This window comes from Ochotona princeps, chromosome 11, assembly GCF_030435755.1.
Source record: "Ochotona princeps isolate mOchPri1 chromosome 11, mOchPri1.hap1, whole genome shotgun sequence".
Lineage (NCBI taxonomy): Eukaryota > Metazoa > Chordata > Mammalia > Lagomorpha > Ochotonidae > Ochotona > Ochotona princeps.
In genome coordinates, this window is record NC_080842.1 from 51,957,136 (window position 1) to 51,971,467 (window position 14,332).

Here is a 14,332-nt window from a genome sequence, read left to right on the forward strand (position 1 = left end):
ATATTGTAAAATTGTGACCACTTACATGGGTAGCTTGTGGTGATAAAATATTTTATGAAGAATAGATGGTATTTATGCTTTAAATCCCAGTAAATTGGAATTTAAGAAAAGCAAAGCTGCAGGACAGTTTATAAAAGAGGTGGGACTTTAGGGAGCCTTCCTTTAAAGCAAAATGTGCTACTTAGGAAGAAAAACTGATCTTAACTATCATTGCTAATGAATGATATTTATATTTTTATGAAAGAAAGTCATATGTGAATTAATGTTTAGAAATGTGGACATTGGGAATGTATCCAGAATTTTTAACCTGCCTTATCAAGACTTTTCTGGAAACTGGAGCTTAAGTTCTAACAGTGTCTGTTTCCTTCCCTTCCCTGATCAATTGTTTCCAATTTTCAAGTGTAAGATAAGGGCTAATGACCTCTCATATATTTTGAGTAAAAATTAAAATTGTTTCACAAGACCTTTTATATGTGGTTGCTATTTTTCTCTTATTTTCAGATGTGGAAGGGTGCTGTGAAAAATATTATTTTCCCTCCTTAAAAATTCTTTTTCCATTTAATAAATACTTTAAACCGGTCCTATCATTTTTCCAAACTCAGAAATATGAATATTGTTCACACAGAATAAATTGATGACACTCTTCCATTCCTATAGTGCTAAAAATAATTGTTGGACTTTGTTGTCAAATATTTGATTCCTAAATAGATCGTTACCTTATGATTAATCAAGGAACATGGAGAAAGTGACTCAAAATAAGAGTAAAATATAAATATGACTTATATACTACATACTATGTACTGCCTATTTGCATTACCCTGACATTTTTTTAATTCTAAAATAGAGCTGTGTATTGCAAAAACATGCTTCAAATGCATTTTTTAATAATGTGTAGCACCAGATACTTGCATATTTATCAAAGTTCTTTTAAGCACTGCAGGGAAGAGATAATTAGTGCATACACTATATCATCAGAATATGAATCAGGATGTGTGCATTGTCAATTATTTGGAAAAAAAACTTAAGACAGTTGTGTCAGACAATCTCAAATTTTTAAAATATGAACGTTTTTCTAGCATGTGTGCAATAGTCACATTTTTTTCTTTTTTAAATTTATTATACTGTTCCATAGGTTCTGGGATTTCCCCTATCTCCTTGCCTAGCCCCCCCACACCCATTGATTTCCCCTATTATTACTGTAATACTCTCCATAAACAGTCCTTTGTCCCTCATTGTGCTGTTTAAGAGTATTCTGACATTGTACGTATATACAGTGCAGCATCCTATTGTCAAGATACATTTGACAGTTTCATTGGGAGTCCATCTTTGTCTGGAAGTAGAGATGCATCCTGCGTTGTATCCTCACCTCTGGATATGATTGTCTCTATTACATAGTTACTATGCATCCCCTTAGGCCAGAAAATAAGATCAACAAGAGGAAGAAAAATAGAAAATCCACAGCAAGATGAAGTTAAGTAACATGCTACTGAATGACCAATGAGTCACTGAAAAAATGAAAAGGAAAATCAAAACCTTTGTGAAGGGCCCAACACAATAGACTGGTGGCTAAATCCTCACCTTGTGTGCACTGGGATCCTATCTGAGCACTGGTGTGTATCCCACTGCTACATTTCCCATCCATCTCCTTGCTTGTGACCTGAGAAAGCAGTGGAGGACAGCCCAAAACCTTGGGACCCTTCACCCATGTGGGACGCTCCTGGCCACCAGTTTAGGATCGATTCAGTTCCAGCCATTACAGCCACTTGGGGAGTGAAACACCGCAAGGAAGATCTTTCTCTGCATATATCGTTCTCTCTGTTAACCTGACTTGCCGATGTTAAATGAATACATTTAAAAGAAAAAAAAACCTTCTTGAAAAAATGATGTTACCATATGACCTATGTTTCACTAAAGAAATTAATAGTCACATTTATTTCTAAGCAGAAATACAGAGCACAGAAGCTACTCATGTTAACTGAAGCTCATATTTGGAGTCCCACAGTTATTTTATGAGTTTATTTTTTATTTGAAATATTTCTGTTATACTGTAAATATGTATTCTCCTTACATAAAATGAAAACTTCACGTTCCAGATACAACTCCAACTCGGTGCCGGTACATTCCCTGGGAGACCATGGTCATGATTCATGTAATTGGGTTCCTGCCTTTTGTGTAGGTTTTTTAGCTCACATAACTTGCTCACAGTTCCTGCTCTGGACAAACCGCTTTGCTGGCTTTTGGAGAGTGAACCAGTAGGTGGAAACTCTTCCTGCAACTCAATCATTCAAATACCTCTGTAGATTTAAGAGATCTTAGGATTTGTTTAAATTCAGAAGCCAATATGCTCATCTGTGATGAGAAGTTAGAGTAATAACTATCACTAGGCTTTTCTAGATTAATGAGCTTTTTGAGGAACCCATTTACCTTTTGATTTCAAAAAGTTGCATCAAAGTAAATAGCTTTGAACTCCATTTTCCAGGAAATGTTTGAAGCATGCCATGTGTGTATGTATATTTATAAATACCTGCACATATGCACGCTGGGTCACCTATAGAAACTAAAAACATAGTATTAGAGATTTGACATGTCAATTTATTTTTCTTGCTCTAATTTGATCTAAATTAATGCTTTTTGCTCCTGGTTTTCAAGCTGTTTCTACTAGGATTCTTTTTCCTTTAGCCTTTTTAAAATAAGTGTCACTATTGAAACATTGCAAATAAGGACTGGATTACCTTTTCATTATTTTTATATTGAAGACCTAGCACCCAGTACCTCAGGAAATCCTTGGTGATAGGGCATTTAAGGAGATGATGAAGTTAAGCCAAGTGTTTTAGGGAGGGTCCTACTTCATTCTGGCCATCAAGGTAAGAAACACTGAGCATGCAAAAGGACAGCAGTGATGCAGACCCACAGAGAAAAAAATAAGGGATTATACAGAAAGAAGGCAGTTATGCAAGACAGGGAAGAAACATGGAATCAACCCGACTGACACCTTGCACTTCTAGCGTCCAAACCTATAAAGAAATCAGTTTCTCTTGTTTAAGTATAACTTAAGAATATCACAGTTTTGGGTTCCCATAATGATTAAAGGGAAATAAGACACAGGTTGATATGTGTCTTCTTCGAAAACACCATGCTGAGTGACAATCAACACTGAAAGAATACAGCTCTGCAAAATTAGAGTTGGAGGCTGACAAAGTTGTAAATTTTCTAGTATGAGGAATCACTGTTCCAGTTGAGTAAAAATGCTTAGTTCTTTACATCTTACTGGCAGCCATCGCTACTCTTTTAAAAAATAACCAAGTGATCATTAGTTACAAAACTGCGCATTACCCTGAAAAGACACATTAACTCAGATGAAGCAAACTGTGGTCCTTCAGCCAGAAAATTGTCAGTACCTTCGTCTGGTAAAAATGACTTTCATACCTCATGGAAGAGGACCTCATTGCCAGGATTGCCACATTTTTCTGCTTGTGTTTGCAGCAGGACTTAGAAAACATTGTGTAAGTTTGCTGCTTTTTCTTTCCTCCCCTTCTATTCTTTCTTTGAAATCTTTTATTCATCCTTTTTTTTTTCTGGCTATAACTGCCCCTAGACATGTCAAAACAATACTTACAGCTCCTATGGGTAATTTTCAGTCAGTATATTTGACCTGTTTCCATCTGTAGCATTCCACACAGCTTACTGCTCCTTTATGTAGTACCTTCTGATCTCCTCTACTGGAGACACCAGCTCCTGAAAGGAGTTATGTTATTCCATGACCTCAAATATAGGCCAACTTCTGACAATACTTATGTTGAATTTTATTGAGAACTATCCATTGAGTTCTAGGCTATGAAATTTACATTTGCACTTGAGTATCCAATTAATATCTCAAGAATACAATGTACAAAACTCTACTTGACTGTATATCTAGGACTCACAGATTAGCAAGATTAAAAGTTAGTGATTGGCTTACGTGATAACACAATTGGCTAATCCTCCAGCTGCAGGTGCTGGCATTCCCATTTGGGCACCAATCCATGTCCCAGCTACCCTACTTCCCATCCAGATACTTGCTTGTGGCCTAGGAAGAGAGTTGAGCATGACCTAAAAACTTGGACCCCTGCGCTCAAATGGGAGACCCAGAAGATGATCCTGGCTCCTGGCTCCAGATTGGCTCAGCTCTACCCATTGTGGCTATTCAGAGAGTGAATCAGTGAATGCAAGATCTTTCTATATCTCCTTCTTTCTGTAAATCCGATTTTCTAATAGAGATATATAAATCTTAAAAGAAGTAGTAGCATTTGAACCTTGCAGTCTATCTCAAGAGTCTACATCTTTAACTGCATTATGTTGTTATCTCAGAGGAGTGACTAAACAATATTCTTACCTTGTTATCTTCCATGTGCTGTGTGAAAAGAAGCATAAATTGGGAGTCATACTTTTAAATAAAAAATGCTGTCATAGGAGAATCAAGATGGTAGAATAGGGTAAGGAAACATTTAAACAGATGGAGGAATATTACCAAGTGTGAAGCAGAGAGGGCACATTCCAGGAATTGAAGTGGACAAAACAACAGCAGAGAGATACCTGAAGACTGACAGACACAGGAAAGCAGTGGACACAACGGTGTGGTGTTTGCAGTGACTGCTACCCCAGCAGCATTCAGCTAATGGCGATCTGACCTCCACCTGCAGTCAGAACTCTGTCAGCAACAAGGTAGGAAGGAATGTGTTCTGGGAGCTCCAGAGGAGAACCCAGACAAAGAGCTTCCCGTTGTGCTGGTCTGTTTTATTTGACCAGGAGCAGAGGCAGAATGTCAGGTCCCAGACGGGTGGTGCGAGAACAGGTTGGATTTCACAGCCTAGTCTGCCCCCTAGAGCTGTATCGGGCACCATTTTGTTTAAGGAGTCAAGGGATATGGGGCGGGATTGCGCATGTACAGAGCTAGGATGTGAACTCATTTTTGACTCAGTGAACTACAACAAGGTGGCATCTTACAGATTCCACTCAAGACAGGTCCAGGTAGCCCTCAGACCTGATGGCCAGCAGATCAAGAACTCTAGTAATGGCACATCAGGCACCATTTTTAACAGAGTGGCAAAGACTTTAAGACTGCAGGAACAAAAGTGAGCTGTGCATGCACTGGATTGCTCTGGTCCCACAGGAATATAATACAGACTATGGCATTGTATGGGTCAAAATAGTTCCATGTGGCCCTCAGACCTAATGGCCAACAGGTCCTGGCAAGATCAGCACCACCAACAACCTAGCTATATAGGGCACCTGGTATCTCCGTATTCCTGGGAACTGCTCCAACTGGAAGTGGGAGAAAGTTTGTACAGACAATGGTGCAGCCTCAGCAAGGTATCATAGAGGAGGTCGAGAGTAGAGAGCCAAGAGCTGGGGCTACAGAGACCATGACAGAATTCTAACATAAGAACGCAGACCTGAAACCCTCTGGAGGGAGTGGCACAAGTGACTGCAAACAAAGAGTCGTGTGCCAACTGCAATAAGCAAAATCAAACTGTAGACATGTGAATGACAGAGCTTAGAAACCTGCCCAGGGAGAAGATAACCAGACATATGATGACCAAGAGTGAAAGAAGAGACAGGCACAATGAATATTACTGAAGACTCCCTTGCAAAGGAGCAAAACCCTATTCCAACCTCAGAGTTAACTGAGGAAGACATCGAGAAAATGGGGCACACAGCATTCAAAACACTTGTTATAAAACTTCTTATCAACAGTGAGAAGCATGTAAAGCAGGCATTCAGGAATTCAAGCAATACATCACACTGGAAATAAATCAAATGAAAGTTGACATATCAGAAATGAAGAATATATTGGAGCAAATTAAAAGTACAATGGAGAGTCTCCAAAATAGAATGAAGGAGGCAGAAGAAAGAAGAATCTTAAAATTAGAAGATATTTCCTGTCATCAGGGGAAACAAAAAGCTGGAAGCAGAGCTGGATCAGGCCAAAAAAAGTACTCAAGAATTGAAAGACACTACTAAGAGGCCTAATAGAGCTGTGAGGTTCCAGAAGGTGCAGAAAGAGAAACTGAAATTAAAGGTGTATTCAATGAAATAATAAGGGAAAATTTCCCTAACCTAGAGAAAGACTTGGGAAACAACATCTAGGATTGGGCAACAGGGTTGACCAAAAGCAATTTTCACCAAGACACATGATCATCAAACTCTCTTCAGTCGAACATAAGGAAAAGATCCTTAAAAGAGCACATGAAGAAATCAGCTGACATATAAAGGAATGCCAATTAAACTCACAGTAGACCTCTCACAGGAAACTTTACAGGCAAGAAGAGAATGGAGCGAAATATTCTAGATTCTAAAAGAAAAAAATTGTCCGCAGGATAACATATCCAGCAAAACTTTCCTTTGTCTTTGAAAATGAAATAAAATTCTTCCACAGTAAACAAAAGTTGAAACAATATGCCTCTTCCAAACCTGCCCTACAAATGATACTTAAAAGAGGTTTTCTTGACAGAGAAAAGGAATAGTACCCATCAAAACCAAAGGCAAATGCGGAGAAAATCCCAGTAAAATAACAACAGAAGACTAAACCAATGAACAACCCATTGCTAAAATGACAGGACCAAATTATCACCTGTTTTTATTAACCCTGAATGTAAAGGACTAAAACTCTTCAATCTAACATCATAGATTAGTAGACTGCATTAAAAAGAAAACCCATCTATTTGTTGCCTACAGGAGACATATCTCACCAACAGAGAGCAGCAGAAACTGTATCTCATGGATTTTGATTTTTTTGTTAGTTTCATCTCTTCAAAATACATCTGATTAAATTCTTCAATGATTCGTAGCTCATACAGTAGAATCATTTTCTTCAAGAAGGTTCTTGATTTTCTTTTTCATTCCTTCAGCAACACATTAATCATTCAGTGGCATGTTATTTAACTTCATGGTGTTGTTAATTTCTTTTTAAAAAAGATTTATTTATTTTTATTGCAAAGTCAGATATACAGAGAAGGAGCAACAGAGAGGAAGAACTTCAGTCCAATGATTTACTCCCCAAGTGACTGCAATGGCCAGTGCTGCACTGATCTGAGGCCGGAATCCAGGAACTTCTTCCAGGTCTCCCACACGAGTGCAGGGTCCCAAGGCATTGTGCTGTCCTCCACTGCTTTCCCAGGCCACAAGCAGGGAGCTGGATGGGAAGTGGAGCTACCGGGATTAGAACTGGCGCCCATAAAGGATCCTGGGCACTTTTAAGGCGAGGACTTTAGCTGCTAGGCCATGGCACCGGGCCCAATTTCTTTTTTTTTTTTTCCTTCCTGTTGCTGATAATATTTTGTGGCTTTTCATTTAAGGGAATGTATAGTAATTGTGTAATAGAGACTGTCATATCTAGTAGTATGTTATTTAACTTCATGGCATTTAAATTTCTATTTTTGTTCCTGTTGTTGATTTTGTATTATGACTTTTCATTTGAGGGGATGTACAGTAGCTGTGAAGTGGAGACTAAGACATCCAGATGCAAGGATACAATGCAGTATGCATCTCCACTTCCAGACAAAGATGGACTTACAAAGAAACTGTCAAATATATCTTGACAGTAGGATGCTGGACTCTCTGTCATTGTCCATGCCCACAGTGATGGACATATGACTGTGTATGAAGAACTATACTTTAGTAATGATATAGAGGAACTAGGTGGGTGGGGGAGGGAACTGGGAAGGGGATAAAGGAAATCCCATGAAAATCTATGAAGCTGTATCATAAAATGATAATAACAAAAAGAAGTAAAATTTTAAAAATCCTGTCCTAGTAACTCCCTGTGAACTTCCTGTTTTATTTAAGGAGAAACAGAACATCTTTATAAATGTAACTTGTGAAATCCAGCATACTACCTACCACTTTTAAACCACTTTTCATATTACTTATCTTTACTGACATTGCTGTTTGAACTCTCTTGATATAAAAATGTCTTGAGACTTTGTACTTGCTATTTCCTTGGTTGCTACTCTGTATAGATCAGCCCAGGGCTCACTTTGTTACTCTCATGTAAGTCACCTTCAAATGTATTTTACAAGGCAGACCTTTCCTAAACAATCTTATAAAATGGCTTCCTCACCTTCCATTTCCTTTGTCTTCTTCACTTAGTAAGACTTCTAACCACCTAACAGTGTGCAAATCTGTCAGGATATGTTAGTGATTCCACAGAGTTAGGAAAAAAATAGAAGGAGTACAGGTGGCCATACTCTGGAGAAGTAGGAACATTTTGAGTCGTGAGCTGCTGTCGTATAGCTTTTCTAAGAGCATTTGGAGAATCTGTACATAATTAAAGAGGCTCAAAGAACTAAGATCTCTCAGAGTTTAGAGAAATGGAAAACCGACTATATCTTTTTTCATTTGGGGACATTTGCTGTAGAGTGCAATAAGCTCATAAGTTTAGCATAGTGTCACACAGCACAGTGAACCTACTTACAGTTTCATGGTCCTAAGGAGTCAAGGATTCAACTTTGTTTGCTATCATGGAGAAGGCCAGTCTTTAAGTAGAAAGTCAGACAATCACATGGTCAGTGGAGAAATTAGTTGGAAACTTGACCAGACATCAAAACTGCCTCATGAAACTGTCCTGTGGATTTAAGGTGGTATGTCCTGTCTGCCAGAGGAAGTAAAGGGACATCTTCAATAGAAAAAGACAATATCCAGGGCTGTTATTACTTTTTCCTGTGTCTGGTTGTAAAAAATAACAAGCGGTGGTATAGTGGTATGTGTTAAACTAATGTTTAGGACACCAACTCCCCATTTCGAGGACTATTTCAAGTCTCGGGTACTCTACTTCCAGTACAACTCCTTGCTAAGGCAGTCTGGATGCAGTGTGGTTCTAGTGCTTGGTTCCCTGCCACGCACATGGAAGACACACATTTGGGGTCTGAGTATGACTTCAGCCAAGCTCAGCTCCAGCTGTGTGACACTGAGAAATGAACCAACAGATAAGAGTCTGTCTTGCTCTCTCTTTCCCTCTCTCTTTTTTTCTCCCTCCCTCCCTTAATCCCTCCTTCCCCCCTCCTCTCCTGCTCTTCTTGCCCCCCCTGCACATTGTCACCCCCCTCTCTGCCTCTCTCCTCTGTTTCTCTGTCTCTGTCACTCTGCCTTTCAACCAGATGAAAATAACTTTGTGCTAGTGAAATAAGCCAGTCCTCTAGCGACAAATATGCTTTCCTTGATTTGTCATAACTAGGAGCAATCAAGGGAGGGAATGGATGGTGGGAAGTATTCCATTCTTCAGGTTGTATATATGAAGTATGCACAAAGTTCTCCCTTTAAATAAATACGTTTTTAAATTGGAGAAAGAAAAAAATGTAAGTGACAAGTCTCTTTGTCTAAAAACCTAAGAGAAAAAGAAGCAATAGAATTTATCAAGCTGTTGGACTGAATTATCAAAGACTCACTGACACAAAAATAACAGGAAAATAGATTAAAACAGAAACTACAGGAAAATGGATGTTTTTCTGAATAATTGCAATTCTATTTTTTTTAACAAATCATAGAAAAGGAAAACACATGAAAAAATTAACTGATTTAACAACATAATAGATATCAACCAGAGGGTGATGACTTGACAGATTAATAAACAAAAAATGCAAGCTGATATGCAGGAAAATAAATGTGAGATATGCAGAAGAAGCCTGTGGAACACTGTGGGAAACACCAGTGGATATGTAATACCTTAAAGGAGAGGAGACAGAAAAACTGGAGAAGGCAGTGTTGAAGACTGTAATGACCAAGCATTTTCCCAAATTAGTCTGAGATTTGAATCAGTGAATATAATAAATCAGCCAAATTCTTGAGAATGTAAATGCAAATTGTACCTAATTATATCCTTGTAAATAATGGCAAAGTCAACAAGGAGCTCTTAAAATTATACAGATAATAAAAAAAAAAGGATGCTTTAAGTAATAATACACTAGCCAAGGCTTCTGCCATGAAGGCTGAAAGACAAAAGGAGATAAAGGACATAATTAGAAAAGTTCTGGGAGAAAATATGTGCTTCTTACAAGTTCATATTGCTTAAATTATTCTTTAAAATTGGTGAAAAAGTAAAACCCATTTCAAGTCATTGGAGAAACTTTCCCTGTTAGCTTCCAATGGAATGGTTTTTTAGGGAGAAAGAAATTGGCCCCACAGAAAAATCCCAAATTGCAGCCAGACTGAATAGCATAAAAAGGAGAACAAATTTCAGGTAAATATAAATCACTGTTGACTACAAAACTACAATCAGCTTTCCAGGCTGATTCGAAACTTGTATTACATGGGCTCAATATGCTCTAAGATCTAAATACTAGGAAGAATTAAATGTAATATTTGTTGTAATAGATCAAAAATGAATATTTTAATCTCTAGGCAGTCTACTAAAAAAAGTAAAAGAATCTTCATGTTTATAGAGAAATGGAAGAAATACAATTTGACAGTCTAAAACATGAAAATGGAGTTGATATGTGCTGGTAGTTAAGAAACTAGTTGAGAAGCCTGGATCCCACATTATAGTGCTTGGGTTTGGCTTTCAGCTCTGGATTCTGATTCCAGTTTTCTGTTGTTACAGACCTCAGGAGATAGCAGATAGTAGCTCAAGCGTTTGAATCCCTGCTGCTCTTGTGGAAGACCTGGATTGAATTCCCAGTTCTTGACTTAGGTACAGCCCAGGCCTGGCTATTGCAGATATTTATGGAGTAAAGCAATGGATATGGCATCTCTATGTAATTTTCAAATTATTAAAAAAAAAAGTAGTCCCAAAGGGATCACCCCAATTGAACTACTGGAAAAGAGTTGCAGGTTCCATGGTCTGACCATGGAGTCCATGTGTCAAAATTTACCCTCCTTAGTGGCTCAGATGAAGCAGTGGACAGAATATTAAAGTGCACATGGAGAATATGGTAGTACATTAGAGCCTACATAGAACACCTGGTACCAGAACAGAGGACAGAACAAATTGATCAACTACCTCAGCCAAGTGTTGGCAGTGAAAATCTGGGTCAGTGGAGATGCTAAGATGGTTTATGTCAGCCAGTGGATTCTGAAGAAATTTAATCGTGCATGGAATGTTGAAATTGGCAGCATTTAAGTACTGTGGTACTATTGAAACCACCTGAGCAGTGCCCTTGGAGGATACCCCACACGTTGGAGACCCTGGGTGGTTGGGAGGGTGGATGTGGCTTCTCCCTTTGTCTCTCCCCTTACCCCCAGATACAGGAAGGCAAAAAGAGAATGAATGTGGAAACAATGGCCTTACCCACTTTCCTGTAGCCCTTGACCCTTTGAGCCCTAATCAACTATGTAAATATCAAAATTATAAAAAGATAAATAAAATAACAGTAAATAAATAAATAAAGGGCAAAAAAAGTAGAAATGCAGACCAAAAGCGTAAGAGAGCTCAAACTTAAAATAGTAATAAGGTGGTATATATGATACCAAATATATCAGTTAATACATAAAATAGTTAATAATCAAAGGCTTTATTAAAAGAAACAAAATAAGGGCTGGGATTGTGCTTTGGATTAAGCGACTGCTCACAACGCTAGCAATCCATAAGTCCTTGCTGTTTCATTTCTGGTCTACCTCTCTACCATTTCACCCAGGAAAGTAGCAGAAGCACGTGGGAGATCTGGCTGGAGCTCCAGGCTGCTAGTGTTGGCCTGGCGCAGACCCAGTCACTGTGGGCTTTTGAGGCAGGAGTCAGGGGATGGGGGAGTTCTCTTTCATTCCGTTTCTTTCTCACTTGCTCTGTTTCTGTAACTCTTTGGAATAAATAGATCTTAAAAATAGTAGTATTTAAAAATGCATCTGTAGTCAATAATCACTGTAAAATATCTGATAAGTAGTCTACAGATTTTATGGAATTTCATCTTAGGCTCCAAGACAAAGTGTTTATAAATCTCTGTAGTAATGCATAAGTCTGAACAGTCAACATTTTTAAACTTAGGCAAGATTATTTTCGGATATTTATAAATGCTTATCTGGTAATTATTGATAATGATCTGACAGATTTTTTTTTTTTAGTATTTCTGTATACATTTGTCCATCTTGCTTTTTTTGTTCTCTTTCCAGTTTTCGCTATTGGCACGTAAATGAAAAGTTGGAGAAATTCCTTTTATTTATTTTCATTTACTTGTATTTAATTTTTAAATTATTTTTAAAGATTTATTTATTTTTTATTGCAAAGTCAGATATATATTATATATATTATATATATATATATATATATATATATATATACAGAGAGAGAGAGAGAGAGAGAGAGAGAGAGAGAGAGAGAGAGAGAAAGAGAGAGGAGGAGGAGGAGAGACATAGAGGAAGATCTTCCATCTGATGATTCACTCCCCAAGTGACCTCAATGGCCAGTGCTGAGCTCACTCAGTCAGGAGCCAGGAACTTCCTCCAGGTCTCCCACAAGGGTGCAGGGTCCCAAGGCTTTGGGCTGTTCTTGACTGCTTCCCCAGGTCACAAGCAGGGAGCTGGATGGGAAGTGGAGCTGCCGGGATTAGAACCGGCACCCATATGAGATCCCAAGTGTTCAAGGTGAGGACTTTAGCCACTAGGCTACCGCACTGGGCCCTGTATTTAATTTTATTTTGAAGAAGACAATAAGGAAAATTGGAGATGTATGCTAATAGATAGTAAGAGTTCCCATCCACTGGTTCGATCTTCCAATGCCTGCAACTAATACATTTGGGCCAAGCAAAAGCCTAGAAACTAGACCTCAGTTTGAGTTTCCTAAGTGGGAGATAGTGACACAAAAATCTGACCCATCAGCTGCCGCCTGTCAGGCTGCACCTCACCCGAAAGCTGGAACAGAGCTGGGACTCAAACCCAGACTTGCTGTCATTAACGGAGGTATCACATCTTACATCCCAAACCCCGAAGCTCAGAAAGTAGCCATTTTAAACAGAAAACCAAAAATTTTTTAAAAAACTTATTGCTTGTAAGCAATCTAGTTGCTGTTTTGATGTTCATCTTTTGAAAGATTTATTTATTTTTCTTACAAAGTCATATACACAGATAGGAAGATCTTCCGTCCAATGATTCACTCCCCAAATGACCACAATGGCTGGAGCTGAAAAAAATCTGAAGCCAGGATCAACGAGCTCTTCCGTGTCTCCCACGTGGGTGCAGGGTCCCAAGGCTTTGGGCTATCCTTGAATGCTTTCCCAGGCAGCATGCAGGGAGCTAGATAGGAAGTGGGGCTGCAGGTATTAGAACCGGCGCCTATATGGTATCCTGGGTGCCTCTGTCCCGGGCCCTGATGTTAATTTTTAAATATGTATGTATGCATGTATGTATGCATGTATTTGAATGATATAGAGAGAAAATGAAGGGAAGATATTCTATCTGTTGGTTCATTCCCAAATAGTAGAAAGTGCTGGAGGTTTCTTCTGAGTCGCCCAGAAGGGTGGCAGGGTCCAATATTCTGCTGCTTTTCCCAGACAGGGAACTGGCTCTGAAGTAGAACAACCTGGACTTGAACCTGATGATGCCACATACCAGCCCTAGATCTGATGTTCTTAGAAATAAAAATACCTTAGTAAGAAACATCTTCCTGCTTAACAGTTGTTGTGATACATTGGAATAATTGTGGTGAGATATTGAGGCTTTTGCTATGTGCAAAGTGTTAACAAAGAATGCCTGTATCAAAGAATTGTGTTAAGAAAGAAACAAAAGGTTCTGTATATATCAATTAGGTCCATTTGTTCTATTGTCTGTGTGAGTTCTGTTGTTTCTTTGCTAAGTTTTGGTTTGGTTGATCTATGTAGTGGTGTTAATGGTGGTTAAGATCTCCCACAATAATTGTGCTAACATCAGTGTCTCCTTTTAAGTCAGTCAATAATTGTTTCATGTACTAGGTGCTCTTGTGTTTGGCATGTAAACGTTTATTATTGTAATTTCTTCTTGATGGATGGCTCCCTTTATCATTATGTAGTATCCATTCTTATCTCTTTTAATATCTCTCACAGTCTATATCATCTGAAGTTAGAACAGCTACACCAGCTCTCTGCTTTTCCATTGGCATGAAATGTCCTTTTCCTTCCTCTCAATTTGAGCTTCTCTGCATCTTTGTTGATTAGGGGTGTGTCTTGTAGGCAGCAGAAAGTTGGGCCCTGTATTTGGATCCATTCTGTTAATCTATGTCTTATGATTGATGAGTCTAGGCCATTTGTGTTCAGAGTTAGCATTTAGAGGTTGTGATTTAGCCCTGTCATGATAGTGTGTGTGTGTGTGTGTGTGTGCGTGTGCGTGCAAGTGCATGCTGGTGTCTCTGTTTAATTTTAGCTAACAGGTACATGAAAAAATGTTCAAACTCCCTGGC